The 6000-nt window shown below is 42.1% G+C and overlaps 1 long non-coding RNA gene across 1 annotated transcript in view; it reads right to left on the reverse strand.

The window, feature by feature from the left end:
* Positions 1–4601, reverse strand: part of LOC135974809 (uncharacterized) — a 66796-nt gene extending 62195 nt beyond the window's left edge. The window contains exon 1 of the long non-coding RNA XR_010591925.1: positions 4053–4601. This is a non-coding gene — a long non-coding RNA (uncharacterized LOC135974809). The remainder of the gene's footprint in view (positions 1–4052) is intronic.
* Positions 4602–6000: the final 1399 nt, after the last annotated feature.

Raw genomic sequence — 6000 nt, forward strand, 5'->3', positions numbered from 1 at the left:
TTAAAGACTCTTTTGTTCCCTTTACCCCACTTTGCACCACCAAAATGGTGCAAAGGGGCCTCATTGTAAATGAAAATCAAACCATTTGTAATTGTGGTCAGTGTTTTTGTTTCCATGGGTCCTAGGTGCTCTTTTGCTGAATACAAATATTCACTGATTTCTGTAGAAAAGTACTAGCAAAGGTCACTGGGATGATTGTCTTGAATTTCTGCAGTGACTCTTGCATCCAGAAGGATCCCAGAGTGTTTAAAGGAAACCAATATACCAGCTACATACAGGGATCCCTTTACTCATAGCTGAAATGCAGCCAACTCTTGAGTGAAACGCGACAACTCTTTAGCACACAACACATTAAGGAAGGGAGTTAGTGTTTTTTCCATGTGAAATTGCAGGGAATCTTGGAAGCCCGATAGTAATTACTCATTTAGGAGCTTGTCCAGAACACTGTTAACACCTTTACTCTTTATCAAAGTTCAGTGGGAACTTTCACGACCACAAGCGGTTAGGGCCTCAGTTATACATCAGATCTGAAAGGCAGCATGCTCAACATCACCGTATCTGCTAAGACCATGTCAAGGCACTGCTTCTGTACTGACTTAACGAGAACTCATTTAATTGTTACTCCTCTTATAGCAGATAGGTGGTTCCATAGAGATTTGCCAACCAAGAATTGATGTGTAAGAGCAATGAACATCATGGCAAGTTGTCTTGTCTGAAGCCTGTATGATGAAAATATATGTGAATACTGTACTTCAAGTTACATTATTTTTTCCATGCAGTGGTTGAGGAATATCCAGCTATTTGCATTATGAGTTCCACCTAAAGGACTCAAAGAGCAAGTGCTTAGGGTGCATTTATTGTGTGCCAGGGATGTGCTCCTGCCCATAAAGAACTCCATGTCAAATATCCCAAGGAGAACAGGATCAGGCTCTCCTGAAAAGCACAAAATTACCTTCATCTTTTCTAATACAGCATTACTGTGCGTCTGGAATTGAAAAGAAAAAAAAAACCTACTGTGACTGACCTTGTAGGCTGAACAACTGTCAAGCTCCATGACTGTATTGCAATAGTGCCTAAGTTCCCATTATGCCAGGTGCTGTACAAACACAGAACAGAAAGCTGGTCCCCACCCCAGAATGCTTACAATCGAAGCACATGGTAGTTTAACCACTATAACAAAGTTTCTTTTTTCCCCCTCCCCTCAGCCTATTTTAATGTAATATTTTGCCAATCGGTGCTAAATTGTGATGTGGGGGTCAAAGGTTCCATATTACAGTAGTGATCACCAGACCCATCAGTCCAACCCCACTTAATGCCAACCGTGTGGTGGATTGCACCATTCTTTTCTCCAAATACATTCTGAGGAACTTCTGAGAAAGCTCATCTACATGGAAGGTGAGATTTTTCAAAAGCGCTCAGTGTTGGCCTATTTAGGTAAAATTCCCATTGACGTCAGTGGCAGCAGAGGCAGACCAAATCTAAGTGCTTTTGAAACCCCCAACTGCTGTCTCTAACACGCCTAAGAGCATGAGGCAGAGCAAACAGCTTTGTTTCTGACTGGGGGTAAGTGAGTGATTCCTTTCAACATCAATGGCACCTGGCTCACCATATTTCTGCAGCCCTTGAAATCTGACTACAGGACATGTCGTCAGTTGAATAACGTGGACAGACTTGCATGGCTTTGCATTTTCCATGGTTGCGTTCTCTCTCTTAGGAAGCTACTTCATTCAGAGTGAGTGGGAAATGCCCCCTTTGGAAAGAACAAACCTTCCAAACAATTCAAGTGTCATTTTTTTTTCATCTCCTCTTTCTGTATCAAATCTCCTCACGTTTCTGGACTCAGCCTCCGATAGGGAATGTTTCAGATGGAAGCAACAGTGTTTGGGTAAGACCCCAAACAGTCATTTCCAAAAAATGGTGACTTGGATTCCAAACGCTCAGAGTGGTATTTTCAAAAATACTAGTCAAACTTTGCTCCCATTGAACTGAAGTAAATCCGAGTTTTCCCACTGATTTCATTGGAAACCAATTTAGACCAAATGGAGCTTTATGGAGAAATGATACCCAATCAGCAGGGTTTTTTTTGGATTCTAGGCAGTTCCTGCTTATACATGAACTGTATATGAAAACTGGACCAAATGGAAGCTTAAAAATAGGCAAAGAGCGTAGCGATGGTTTAGGTGTTCTGGAAGGTTAGGCACTTGCGGATGAAATGCGGTCCTTCCATGGCTGCTAACGTTGCGATGTTTTGATTGAAATGAAATGCATTCCTAGCCCTGCCTCTTGCACAGTTTACTTTGAAGAGGTGTTTTTTTAACCTAAAAAGGCGAAAGTGAGAAAAGGCAGAAAAATATATTTGTAGTCAACTGTCATCTCTGACAAGGATGAGGATCCCAACAAGGTATTCGTTTATTACCAGGTATTTCTTTAGAATCAAATCCAGCCAAGAGGAGTCTGGTACTAGGAAGGGTCTGTTTAAAATCCCTCTTGAAAGTAGAGATTTATGGTAGGAAATTACCTAACCTTAGGATAGAGACTTAGTCAGAGGCAGGAATTAATGACTTGCCACTGCAGTAAGCATTGTTAGTTGCATTATATATATTATATATGTGTATAACTATATATATATAGTTATACTGAAGGCTTTCCTAAATAGCAGTGAGAACAGCAGCAGATTTTTGCTCACATAACTGGATCAAAGACCCAATTGTTTCAAGAAAAGGAAATGACATAGTATGAGTGCCTCGTACATTAGCTCTTGTTTCTAGTCCAGAAGAAGGAAAGGCAATCCTTCTCGGAAAGAATAGGATAAAGTAGGAAGAAGAGGAAGGCCTCCAATAGATCAGAATTAGAAGGAAAGGGCCATGCGCATGTTCTTACTCAAATTCCGTTGGCCGGTACGACTTAGAGCGTACAGTACCTGTTCTGAGTTGATTAAAAGGAACACACCCTTCATTGCTGGTGGGGCACTTCCTAAGCCCGGTGGTTAGTATTTGTCCTTGCCCTGCTTCCTATTGGGTTTGGCCCTAAATAGGATTCCAAATCGTAGTGACATTTTCTTAATTCTCAGCTGATATATTATTACATCAGCAGGTGGAGAAGGAATCATGAGGTCATTTGGCTCATGTTGCTATTCTACAAAGGTCTGTTAACAAAATCACACTCTTGGGCCGGGCATTGCTGGCTGTGGGGTTGGAGGTGGGACTCAGGGAATATGGAGCATTCAGATGTAGACTGCCAGTGCAAATCCACTTCCAAATAGGTCATGACCGACAAACTGTTCAATGGCCTGAATGAAATCTCCATCCACTTCCTAATGGACAGGCATCTAGGTCACATAAGCAGGTAGCACAAATTACATTAGTTGGACCTTGCTAATATTTTAAGTGGAGAGTCCAGGGCTGAATGGCAGAAGGGGCTGTGGATAAGTGAAGTGTATGGGAGTGAAGGGGAATAGGATGTAATTCAACAGCACCCTCAGTGGCTGATTTAACCTGTTGATGTGTTCTGAAGGAAGTGTGAGAAAGGGTTTTGGCCAAAATGTGAGGCTTCAGTAGGTAAGGAAGTTAAAAACAGAAAATAAACCTGTTAGTTCCTCTCTACTGTTTCCCTGCCAGAGTAGGATTATTTGACACATTACTTTATCTAATTTTAAATGTCTCATTTAAAGATGGGATTTCCACCATTGTCTTGGAAAACTATTCCTTTGTTAAATATATTTCACCGCTAGGGAGCTTTTCATGATTAGCAGCGTAAAGGAATACAAAGCATGGAGTTTTTTCATGGGTTGAGAACTGGGTTTTGTAGGAGAGAGACCTATACAAGAGCAGGTTGTGTTACTGTCAGTGTTACTGGCAGAATGTTACTACCGTTCTTTATTTTGGTGCTTGACTCATCACTGTGTTATATTGGTATAACTCCACTGACATCAAAGAGTAAAACTGGAGTAATACATTTGTTGAATCAGATTGTTTATCCTCAATACTATCCATATAGTTTACAGAAATGTGACTACAGGAAATTACTGGCAAACAAACATGCATCGAGCATACCGTATGGAAACTATTTCTTCTTTCTTGTGCGTTGATCATTGATGTATCTGCCGACGGAATGTGCTTATTCCTGAAGCCGCTGATATGCAGTCTCTGAAATGTCTAAGAAATATGTCTCCATGCAGTTAGGGTTTTCCACTGCTGAGAAATATCTTAATGGTAAAGGTTTGTTTTCAAGGAGTTGCTGTTTCCACTTGCCGGAGCATTAAAAAAGTTGTTTTTTCCAACCACTAAGTAGATCTAAACGTTAAGTGTTTCTTAAGTTGGTTTTCCAGCTCCCCGGCTGCTGTAAACATTAACTTTTGGTGGTTTAAAAACAAACAAAACAAAAAAGTTGCTGCTTCCACTTAGCCACTCATAATGTAAAAAAATAATATTTTCAAAGCAGCTTTATTTTAAATGCCTGGTTGTGCAATATTTATATTTCATTCATGTTAGTAAGTGCAAGGCTGTGTTGACAACAAAGTTCTGTTGTTTTTGTTGGCAGCTCCTGCAAGACCTGTGTCCCAGGGAAGCCGGTTTTCTCCACTCCCACTGATTGAAGCGATATCTGCTGGGCTAGAGAGGCAGAGCTGATAAGCTTCAGTTCTTTACCTCATGGAAATGTGATTCATTTCACTTTCCCTAGCATGAGGGAGAGAAAGTGAGGGCGAGGGTGAAATTAGTAGTCAGTGAATTGTGCATTGCTATTGCTGTTTTTAAACAGAAACAAAATATATAATTCAATATAGAGCACTGACAATTTCCTTTAAAATAAACAAACAAACAAAAAATATAGGGGATACTAAGTCTACTACAGAATACAGGGCAAATTCGGCCCTCCTGTATACTGATGCAGCTCGTTGTCTTCAGCGGAACTGCAGAGGGGGTATAATCTAGTGCAGAATTTGCTCCTGCATTTGCTTTAATGACATTTAGTGCAAACAAATGTTTCCAAAGCCCTTCCCACTGATATCTGGAAGTGCTAGTCCACAAGAGGTATATTCTATCTGTCTGATCAACTGCCATATAAATGGTCAGTTCATCTAGGCCACCCAACAGGAATTACTGTGGCCGGAGCTCGACTTGAATCAGCCGCCTGGAGATAAAGATCTTAGGGAAAGGTTTACAAAAGGTGTTTAGACGTTTAAAGATGCAGATAGTTGCCTACACTGAAAGGGATTTTCAAAATTGCCTATGCAGGTTCAATGCCAAAGTCCCATTGAAATCAAGAAGAGGTAGGCAGCTAACTTCCTTTTGAAAATCCCAGTAGGTGCCGATCTTTAAGCACCTTTGAAATCTGGCCCTTTTAAGCCTAAGTTCCAATGACTTTCAGTGACACTTAAGTCACTTTTCAGATGAGACTCAGGCTTCTATAGGATATGTCTACACTGCACACTAAGCCCAGGTTCTGACTCAGGTTTGAGCCCAAGCTCCACACACAAATCAGTTTGGTCAGCAACCACTCAGGACCTGGGTCCTAGGACCCTCCTATGGGTCTGAGTCCTGAGTCCTGCTGCGACTTGTGGCCACACCCTGTCGTTTTGCAGTGTGGACACAGGTCAAGCTACAGACTCGAGTTGGAAGGTCTGCACAGTGCGGTACGGATGCGTTAGCATGGGGGTGAGACCCAGGTCCGGCGACTGTAAACCCAGGTTTACAATGCAATGTGGATGCTCAAGTGCAGGCTTGGAAATACCGAGGCCACAAGCCCGGGTTCCACAGACCTGGATTTATCATGCAGTGTAGACATTGCCTAAGTGACTTGGGTGCTTTGAAATTTTCACCTTATGTGCCCACAAGGGAGAAGGGAAGGGTAAGTCTCTGCTCTTCCCTGAGCACAGGGACTGCAGCTTTGGCTGGACCTTAAGAAGGCTGGGTGAGGATGGGCAGGGGAGAGCAGGGGAAGATCCTTCCTCCCCCTGATCCCTGGAGACCTGGGTAAGGACCAGGCACAATCTAGGTCTAA

Source organism: Chrysemys picta, chromosome 12 (genome assembly GCF_011386835.1).
Source record: "Chrysemys picta bellii isolate R12L10 chromosome 12, ASM1138683v2, whole genome shotgun sequence".
NCBI lineage: Eukaryota > Metazoa > Chordata > Testudines > Emydidae > Chrysemys > Chrysemys picta.